This window comes from Ictidomys tridecemlineatus, chromosome 12, assembly GCF_052094955.1.
Source record: "Ictidomys tridecemlineatus isolate mIctTri1 chromosome 12, mIctTri1.hap1, whole genome shotgun sequence".
Lineage (NCBI taxonomy): Eukaryota > Metazoa > Chordata > Mammalia > Rodentia > Sciuridae > Ictidomys > Ictidomys tridecemlineatus.
The window spans coordinates 60,386,563-60,394,703 of NC_135488.1; the positions used below are offsets into that span (position 1 = coordinate 60,386,563).

General features: G+C 41.6%; 1 pseudogene; it reads right to left on the reverse strand.

Annotated features, from left to right (window-relative positions):
• Positions 1-999: 999 nt before the first annotated feature.
• LOC144368953 (uncharacterized protein C2orf78 pseudogene) lies at positions 1,000-7,431 on the reverse strand (annotated as a pseudogene).
• Positions 7,432-8,141: the final 710 nt, after the last annotated feature.

Below are 8,141 nucleotides of genomic sequence, written 5' to 3' on the forward strand. Positions count from 1 at the left end.
TGGTCAACCATTTTGCCAATTCCTGATTCTTCCAGTAAACCCATACATCTCTCTTCTTTTTGCCTTCCTAGTGCTGGAATACATGCCTTCCTCTTTCCCCCATTCCTAGCCTTTACTTCTATTATCCTGACCAAATTTGAGTTCCTTTCTTCTCATGCAGGCTGTGATCCCCACCACTACCAAAATAGACCACACTTAACAGCCATTCAAACTGAAAATTCCTGTTTATTATCTATTAATCAATTCCATTACATTTCTTTATTCAGTTTTATTAAGTTTGAAAAGTATATTGGAATGAGTACATATTCATATGTCTATGAGGACAAATGTTTGATAGCCAAGTGCTAACACAAGGCCTCTTTGTTATCTATTAACCAATTCTATGGAGTTTCTTTATTCAATTTGACTAAACTTTAAAAATATATTAGAATGAATTCATTTGTATCTTTGTATCTACATATTTATAAAATTTGTATCTACACATGTGGAAAACTATGTGATGCCCAAGCAGTACCAGAAAGCATCTTTATTACTTATCTCTCAAAGAATACTATTACATTTCTTTATTCAAGTATACTAAGTCTTAAACATGTATAAGTGAACACTTTTGTATCTATGTACCTCTCTGTATATATATGTGGAAAACTATTTGGTATTCAAATGGCAATATAAAGCCTCTTTATTACTTACCCTCTAATCAATACTATAGCATTTCTTTATTAAACTATATTACCTTTTCAACTCTGAAAAAATTTTCATCTATCTATCTATGTGTATATGAGAAGAGTATTTGGAACCCATGTAGGACCCAAAGGCCTCTTTATTTTCTAACAATGGTACCAGAAGGCCTCTTTATTATGTATTAGTGAATTATATTACATTTATTTGTATAAGTTTATTAAACGTTGAAAGCATCTGAGAATAAATGTGTATCACTCTATCTATATACATGTGGAAAACTATTTGGTCCCTAAGTGGCACCACTGATCTTAGCAGCTCTTACATTATGTAGCCATAGTATCGAGAAAACTCCATCTCTCTTTCCCTCTCAAGGAAACCCTGCACTCTCCCCAAAGCAGTGTACTTGGCAGCATTCTCACGCTCTTGTTGAGCCTTCTTCTTCATGGCTTCCCGCTCTGGCCTCTGGTGTCTGGTGATGGGAGTTGATACTACTTGCCCAGGAACATTAGGTTTCCTCCATGGAATTGGTTGTAAGGCAAAGTCTTGGAGGAGATATTGGTTTTGAGGCTTGGGTGGTTGTGACTGGGGCTGGGTCCCAACCCTGGGAACGGGTTGCCAATGAAGAGAAGTACAAGATGATGTTTTGTAGGGTGCAGGCCCAGAAGCAGCAGACCGAGGGGCACTAGGCTGGGTAGAAGCACTCACACCTGACTGAATGGCATGAGTCAAAACGGGGTGAGCTGGCTTGGCAGGACGCATCCAAGATGGGTTGGCAGTAGCTGGTTGGGATGTGTTGACTGCCATGGGTTGAGCTGAGCTAGCAGGGCCAGGCTGGGCAGGGTAAGACCCAGTGGGTCTCCGTGAGGCCAGAGACTGTGGCCTCCTATTGATTGCTGGTCGAGGTGGAGGTTTCTCCTGGGTCAGAAAAGGCAAAGGTACCAATTTTACCTTCCCAGGTGGTGGAGGCTCATCAATGGATGGAGCAGGACCCTCTCCTTCAGCACCGATATCTGGATTCTGGGCTTTGACTTGTGATTTCTCAGGACCCTTAACCACCAGCCATGGTTTCATAGCTGGGCATGTACGGTTGTCTTGGGTACTGCCTGAGTTTCCCAGGGCCCGGGAGGAAGAGAGCCCAGTTTTCTTATCATTCTTCTTCCCCAGTGCGTGGAAAACCTGCACCGACTCCAACATGTGCATGCCGAGACAGCTCCGAGGCTTTTTAAAGGACTCTTGGCAAAGCTCAGGTTGGTTCCTCTTCCGCTTTAGTTTGGGCACCGTTGGCTTGTCTTCTGCCTCGACTTTGTTGCCTGGCTGCTTCCTCTCCTCGGCTTTCTTGGAGTCGTTTGCTCTGGGTCTCTTGGTCTTTTCTTGCTTATGGCCCTTAGCCTTGCTGTTCCTGCTGGATGCAGCTTTCTGAGCTTTGCTCTTACAGTGCTTGGCCGTGTGCACATTGGCCCTATTGCTGTCTGCATCCCTGTGAGCAACTTCTCCTCCTAATGCACACTCTAGGTCCCTTAGCTGCATTTTGGCCTGAGGAGTTCCATGAGGAGACTCTGAGGCTTTATGTTTTCTGTTCCTCACTGGATCACTAGGACCCATTAAGGCACTTGTGATTTCCTGCCCCTGGCTTTTTCTGTTATTGCAGATGTATGAGAATTCTGGAGGCTGTGGCAGACAAAATGTCTGACTTGGAGGTTGCAATCCCAAGGAAGCCTCCATCCCTAGGGAAGTTTCCATCCCTGCAAAGGAATCAAGGACGATGGTAAGTAGGATGCTCCCCCTTCCCAGCTCCACACCTTTCAGGGGAACCACCAACTGTGGAGAAAGCATTTCTATTAGCTCTTTTTAAGGACCACTGACAGATATCTGTTAAGAGTTGCATATTAGTTACAGGTGATCCCTTGAAGTGTTACTTTTGGGCTGGTTCATCACCATGGCAGCATGGGTTTCCGGTAGAGCACTTGTCTCCTCTGTGGGAAACCCAGAAAAACTCTTTCATGAAGTCTCTCGCTCTCATATAGGGGCCTCTCAATTCTCTCCACTCTCCCCAGAATGTAAGAACACTTAACACCATGACCTAGGAGAGGGTGGAGCTGATGCTCATGAGATCAATGTGAATGGTCGGGGGTTTTGGACTCCTGCTTTGGACAGCATCTCTACATACAGAGGTTAAATCCTGCAGTCAATTAAGGGACAATTAAACTGTCACACCCTGATATGTGTTGATGTATTTTTCTAAACCAAAGTAAAATTAGGGAAATGTATTTATAGTGTGGTTGTGTAGCTGGACTGAGTGCAAAAATAGTGAACAGCCGCTTCCTTCCGTGTGCTCCTAGAGGTCTCTTAAATGCATGGGTGGCCATTACGCTGTGCTGCATGCTTGTCTTACAGAGTCTGAAAATGGGGACTGCTGAACAAGATTGTGGTTAAAATCTCAGCACTTGAATTCTAGGGATGTGTGGACCCACAGTTACCAGCTGAAAACTGGACCCTCCTTTCGAATGGTAATCTCATTCCTTCCCCTTTTTGCTGTTTGTACTCACCTTGAAAATGTGTTTTTTCTATGCTTTGAGTGGACACAGAGTAGTAGGTCACAGGTGTAGGGACTGATGGTAGGACATTTGTGGGCTGAACTTCCTTCAGCACTGTCACCATTTCTGGTTGAGGGGCAGTGGCACTACTTCCTGCATATGGCACAGAGCCATAGGATTGCAGGCAGGGGTCATGTTCTCCAGAGAGCAGAGTCCCCAGAGAGTTTTGATCATAGTAGTAGACCTGGCTTCCTTCTTGGTGGGGTAGTGAGAGGCAATGTCCTTGATTTGGAATCTGAGGTAGTGTCACCTGGACGAGCCTACCAGATAGTAGTGGATACCCAGGGATCATGACATTGGCTTTGGAAGTTTTGTCATACTGGAATGTCATAGATAGGGAAGAATCTGCTGTATTCTGGTCAGTGACAGTCATATTAAAGTCCCTGAGTGAGGATGAGCTCTTTTCAGCACTTCCTGGGATATACCACTCAGAAATACTTGGATAGGGGGCAGGTGCCATGGGAGTCTGGTGCTGGCCAGTAACTCCAGACACCATGGCTGTGCTAGCATGTTGATAAAGGTAGGCACTGCCCATGAGTGGCTGGAAGGAGGTGCCACAGGTTGAGGGCAGTAACCATGCTGAAGTGGCAGCTGGAGCAGAGGCTCTGGAGAAGTTGCAGACACTTCCTGTCAGGGAAGCTGCATTGGTCACCACAGGAAGAGACAGCTGCAGAGAATCAGCATTTCCATGTAAAGAAGAATTTTGGAAAAGTTCTGTAGGAAGAAGAGGGTGGTGAAAATATTGATGAGACAGGCAGATTCTTACAATATTTGAGGAACAATATCATCTTAATGTTGTAGTAATCAGGAAGGCCCTCATTCCAATAATCATTGAGAGACCCCAAGTCACTCCATTTAGGATGGCTGCAAGCACTCTTCTGATTCCCTGCCTTTTCTCTCAAATTGGGCACAGAAGTCCCAAGTGGTCTGCTTCACACTTTGTTCTCTAAAAGCATCCTTCTACCTGTCCTACCTTTCCTTTGAGCCTGCCCTAGTATTGACTCATGAATTTGCCCTAGAACTGAAGCATTTTCAAACTCAGAGGAAACCCCAACCTTACCAGTTAGCAAATGAGTACACCAAGGGTCAGGGAAGTGAGATTGACTTGTTCAAAATCAGCAACAGATTATGGAAAGTTTCTCCCTGGCCAGGACTCTTGTTGCAAAGAGCAGAAATCTGGAGATTGAGAAATTTGTTTTCCCCTGTTCATAGAAAATCGTACTGCTATCACCACAGTGATCTTTAGTATCTCCTTTTGTTTTTCCAGGTCACGTGATATTTCCTAGAGTTCAGGTTTACCATCCAAATGATAATTTAAGCGTCAATCTTTGCCCTCTTTCAGCCTAACTGCTGATCCTACATGAAAATGACTACCTGAAATTCAGTTTCTCAAGGAATGCTTCTTGAAAGAAATTGAAAGTTTCTGAGCTTCAGGTTACTCATCTTTAGTGTGGTTATAACAATAACAATAGTGATAATTCATCCATAAATAAAAGCGTCATATTACATAAGATTCATGTGAGGGCTGAGGTTATGGCTCAGCGTTAGGGGGCTAACGTTAGGGTTAGCACATGTGAGGCCCTGGGTTCAATCCTCAGCACCACGTAAAAATAAATAAAATAAAAGTATTGTCTTGAACTACAACTGATAAATAGATATTACAAAAAGTTTCCTTTGGAGGGAGTTACAGTATGTTCTGGAAAGATAGAAGCAAAAGTCAAAAACAGCTCAGAACTAAAAGGAATGACTACATAATAATGAACATATCGATATGAGCAAAAGTGAATGTATATGAAATTTGCTAAGAAATGACTTCTGTTATCATGCATACAATATTATGAAAGTGAATGTTTCTCTTTGATTTTAGTGAATATTGTTAATCAAAACAAAGCTCATAATTGAAGGTGAGTTTGAATGCATTCTCAAGCAGTACATATAGACAGAGAAACTATACTAAAAATGTGTGTAATTGTAAGTAAAGTGAACACAAATTTGAAGTAAAGTGAACAGAAATTGAAGTAAAGTAAAGAACAGATGGGTAGCCACGTGGAGAAGGGAAAACTAAAGCTAAAACCCTGGATGAATCTGGGCATGCTGTGCTGGGCCTCTGGTCCCAGCACTCGGGAGCCTGAGGCAGTGGGATTGCAGGAAACCAGGAATTGATAGCCACTGTGGGCAATTCAGGAAGATCCTATCTGAGAAAACAAATAAAATATCCTGGAGATATAGCTTGTGTAGCATGCTTGCCTAGCATGCATGAGACCCTGTGTTCAATCCTCAGAACTGGAGAGAAGAGAAGAAAAGAAGAAAGAAAGAATGAATGAGAGGAAGGAAGGGAGGCATAAGGACCAAGGCAGGGAGGGAAGGAGAGAGAAATGGAGGGAGTGAGGGAAAGAAGAAGGGAATGAGGAAAAAAGGAAGGACGAAAGAAATTTTGTACATACTAGAGAAAAAAACAATAAGTGTAAAGTCATTATTGTTCTTGTTTCTCTTCCTCTAGGGATTACCAACACCAAATAAAAGGCATTAATTCCACTAGGTAGATATTTCAATTGATATAAATACATTTTCTGATAATCCTTTTGGTTATTAAAAAAACAGAAAAAATGCTTTAACAAAATCATAGAAGCCTAGTTTATTATCACATTTAGAGAAAAGTCTTGTTTCTAAAGTCTGAGAAAACCATCACAGTATAATAAAATAACAAATTTAAAACAATTTTTGTCTTTTCTTCTGACATTTTCTTCTCCCTTTTATATTAATACACCCCAGCCCCAAACAATTATTTGAAATGTAGACAAAACAAAAAGTCTTCACATAATTATTTAAATAAACTCGGAATTAGAGATGGGAGCTTGAATTTTTATTCTTATATAGTTCTTTCTTTTGGTTCTTAAATTTAGAAATCATCAATGACTATTTCTATATTGTCTTTTTAGGAAAAGAAAACGTTGTAAAGATGGAAAACAGCTTCACCTTGACAGCTTATATCACAGAAAGGAATGTGTCCTTCTGATGCAGGTTTGGACAAAACATTTTTTAGATATCCCTGTAGTTTAAAAATCAGAACAAAATAGGACATGGAAAATGCCATTTCCCCATCTCTGTCTAGAACCACTTTGCTTGGCATGTTTGGAGGAAGAATCATTTCTAAAACATACTTCTAACATGTTCATGTTCAAACTGTCAACATCATCTGTGTTGAAAGAGGTCATAGAAAAAGTGTAACAGCCAAGTGTGACTTTTCGGATAACCTGCTTACCCCAGTGATACCCTAGTTGAAGTCTTAGTTTCCTTGCTGTTCTGTTAAGCTAAACATTCTCTAAACCAGCCTCTGGGACGATTCACTCTATGCTGTCTGTTGGTTTAAATAAGATCTTTGCTTTTCTTCCACATCCATCTTAACCAACCTCTTTTTCATCGAGAACATCATTCTCTTCATCTCTATAATTCTAACATTTTCTTCTCCTTTATTTTTATATTTTCTTCCTCCACCGAGTTCCTGTTGCCGTGTGCTTAAACAGTCACAAACTTGCTTTCCCAAGAACATCTGCCTCCTTCCAGCCCTGTCCTCGTGCTCCTCTCTCCCTATTTCTTTTTTCACCTAGGTGAAACAGAAAACTCCCAAATATGTGAATGTCCCTTTTATGAACAGCACTAAATTTGAAATACTGAAGTGGAAATCTTGGTGAAGGGAAACTGTTACAGAGGAAACCTCTTGGTTTCCACCCTGCCTAGGTTTTGTCTCTTTCAGTTGAAACAATACAACCATGAAATCTGATTTCATTCTCTATAAACATGCCCCTCAAGATGCAAGAAAAGTAAGGGACCAGAACATGGGCAATCTGTTATCCTCATGTAGCAAATCAGGAAACAGATTTTGTGAGAGAGTCAGATAGTCCAGTTCTATACCTAGTACATGTCAAATTCCAAATGAAATTAGGTGTCCAGATTTCTAGTTCCATCCTTTCCCCTATTATTCTAAGCCCTTTTGACTCCATTAGTAAATTGAGGCAGGTCAAAGTCTAATGAAAAACTTTAAAAAGTTTCTTTACTCACCAGACATGGTCAGAGAAGAGGTCACATCAATTGTAGATACAAAGGATGAGGAGATCACCCCAGAGGATGTGTGGGTGGCTGAGGCTAGAGAATGCATGTTTCCCAGTATGGGGTTCACTGGTCACTGTTTACTGGCCACTCTAATGACTGGTTACTGGTCACTGGTCACTTGCGATGATTCAAATTTGTTTACAACTACATGGCAAGCCTAAGATTCTAGCAGGTGGCAGTAGGTTTGGTGGGAGAATGATGTCACAAACCTGGCCGTTTAAAGGTATGAAGTAGCCAATAGAGTGGTCAGACTCCGAAGGAGAAGGTGGGATTGGGTGGGGGAAATGACAAGAGAGTTGATTGGGTGGAGAAAGTGACAGGAAAGTTATAATAGAAACTCAATGGCTCAGTTCTGGTAGGTGAGCCCTGCAGGAGGGACATAATGGGCTGACCCCATGGCTCCCCTCCCCCAGGCTCTTGTGTTAGGGATATCATCTCTGTGTTCCTCTTAAATGTTCATTAAAATATTATGAATATGTTATAAATTATGCTTCACAGTATAAGAGGTAATAGTGATACGTTACTCTATTAACATATGCCGTTAATATCCCTGGAGATGGAAGACATCTAGTTTGAGCAAGTATAGTGGTTGTGGAACCACAGAAGTTGATTTGATTAGTGAAGTTCCTGCAGTATTCAAGGATTCAGAAAGGGGTTAAAAAGTTGTTTTTTTCCCCCCTAGTTGTAGATGGACCCAATACTTTGATTTTATTAATGGGTCAAGCCCAGTGCCTCATGCGTGCTAGGCGAACATTC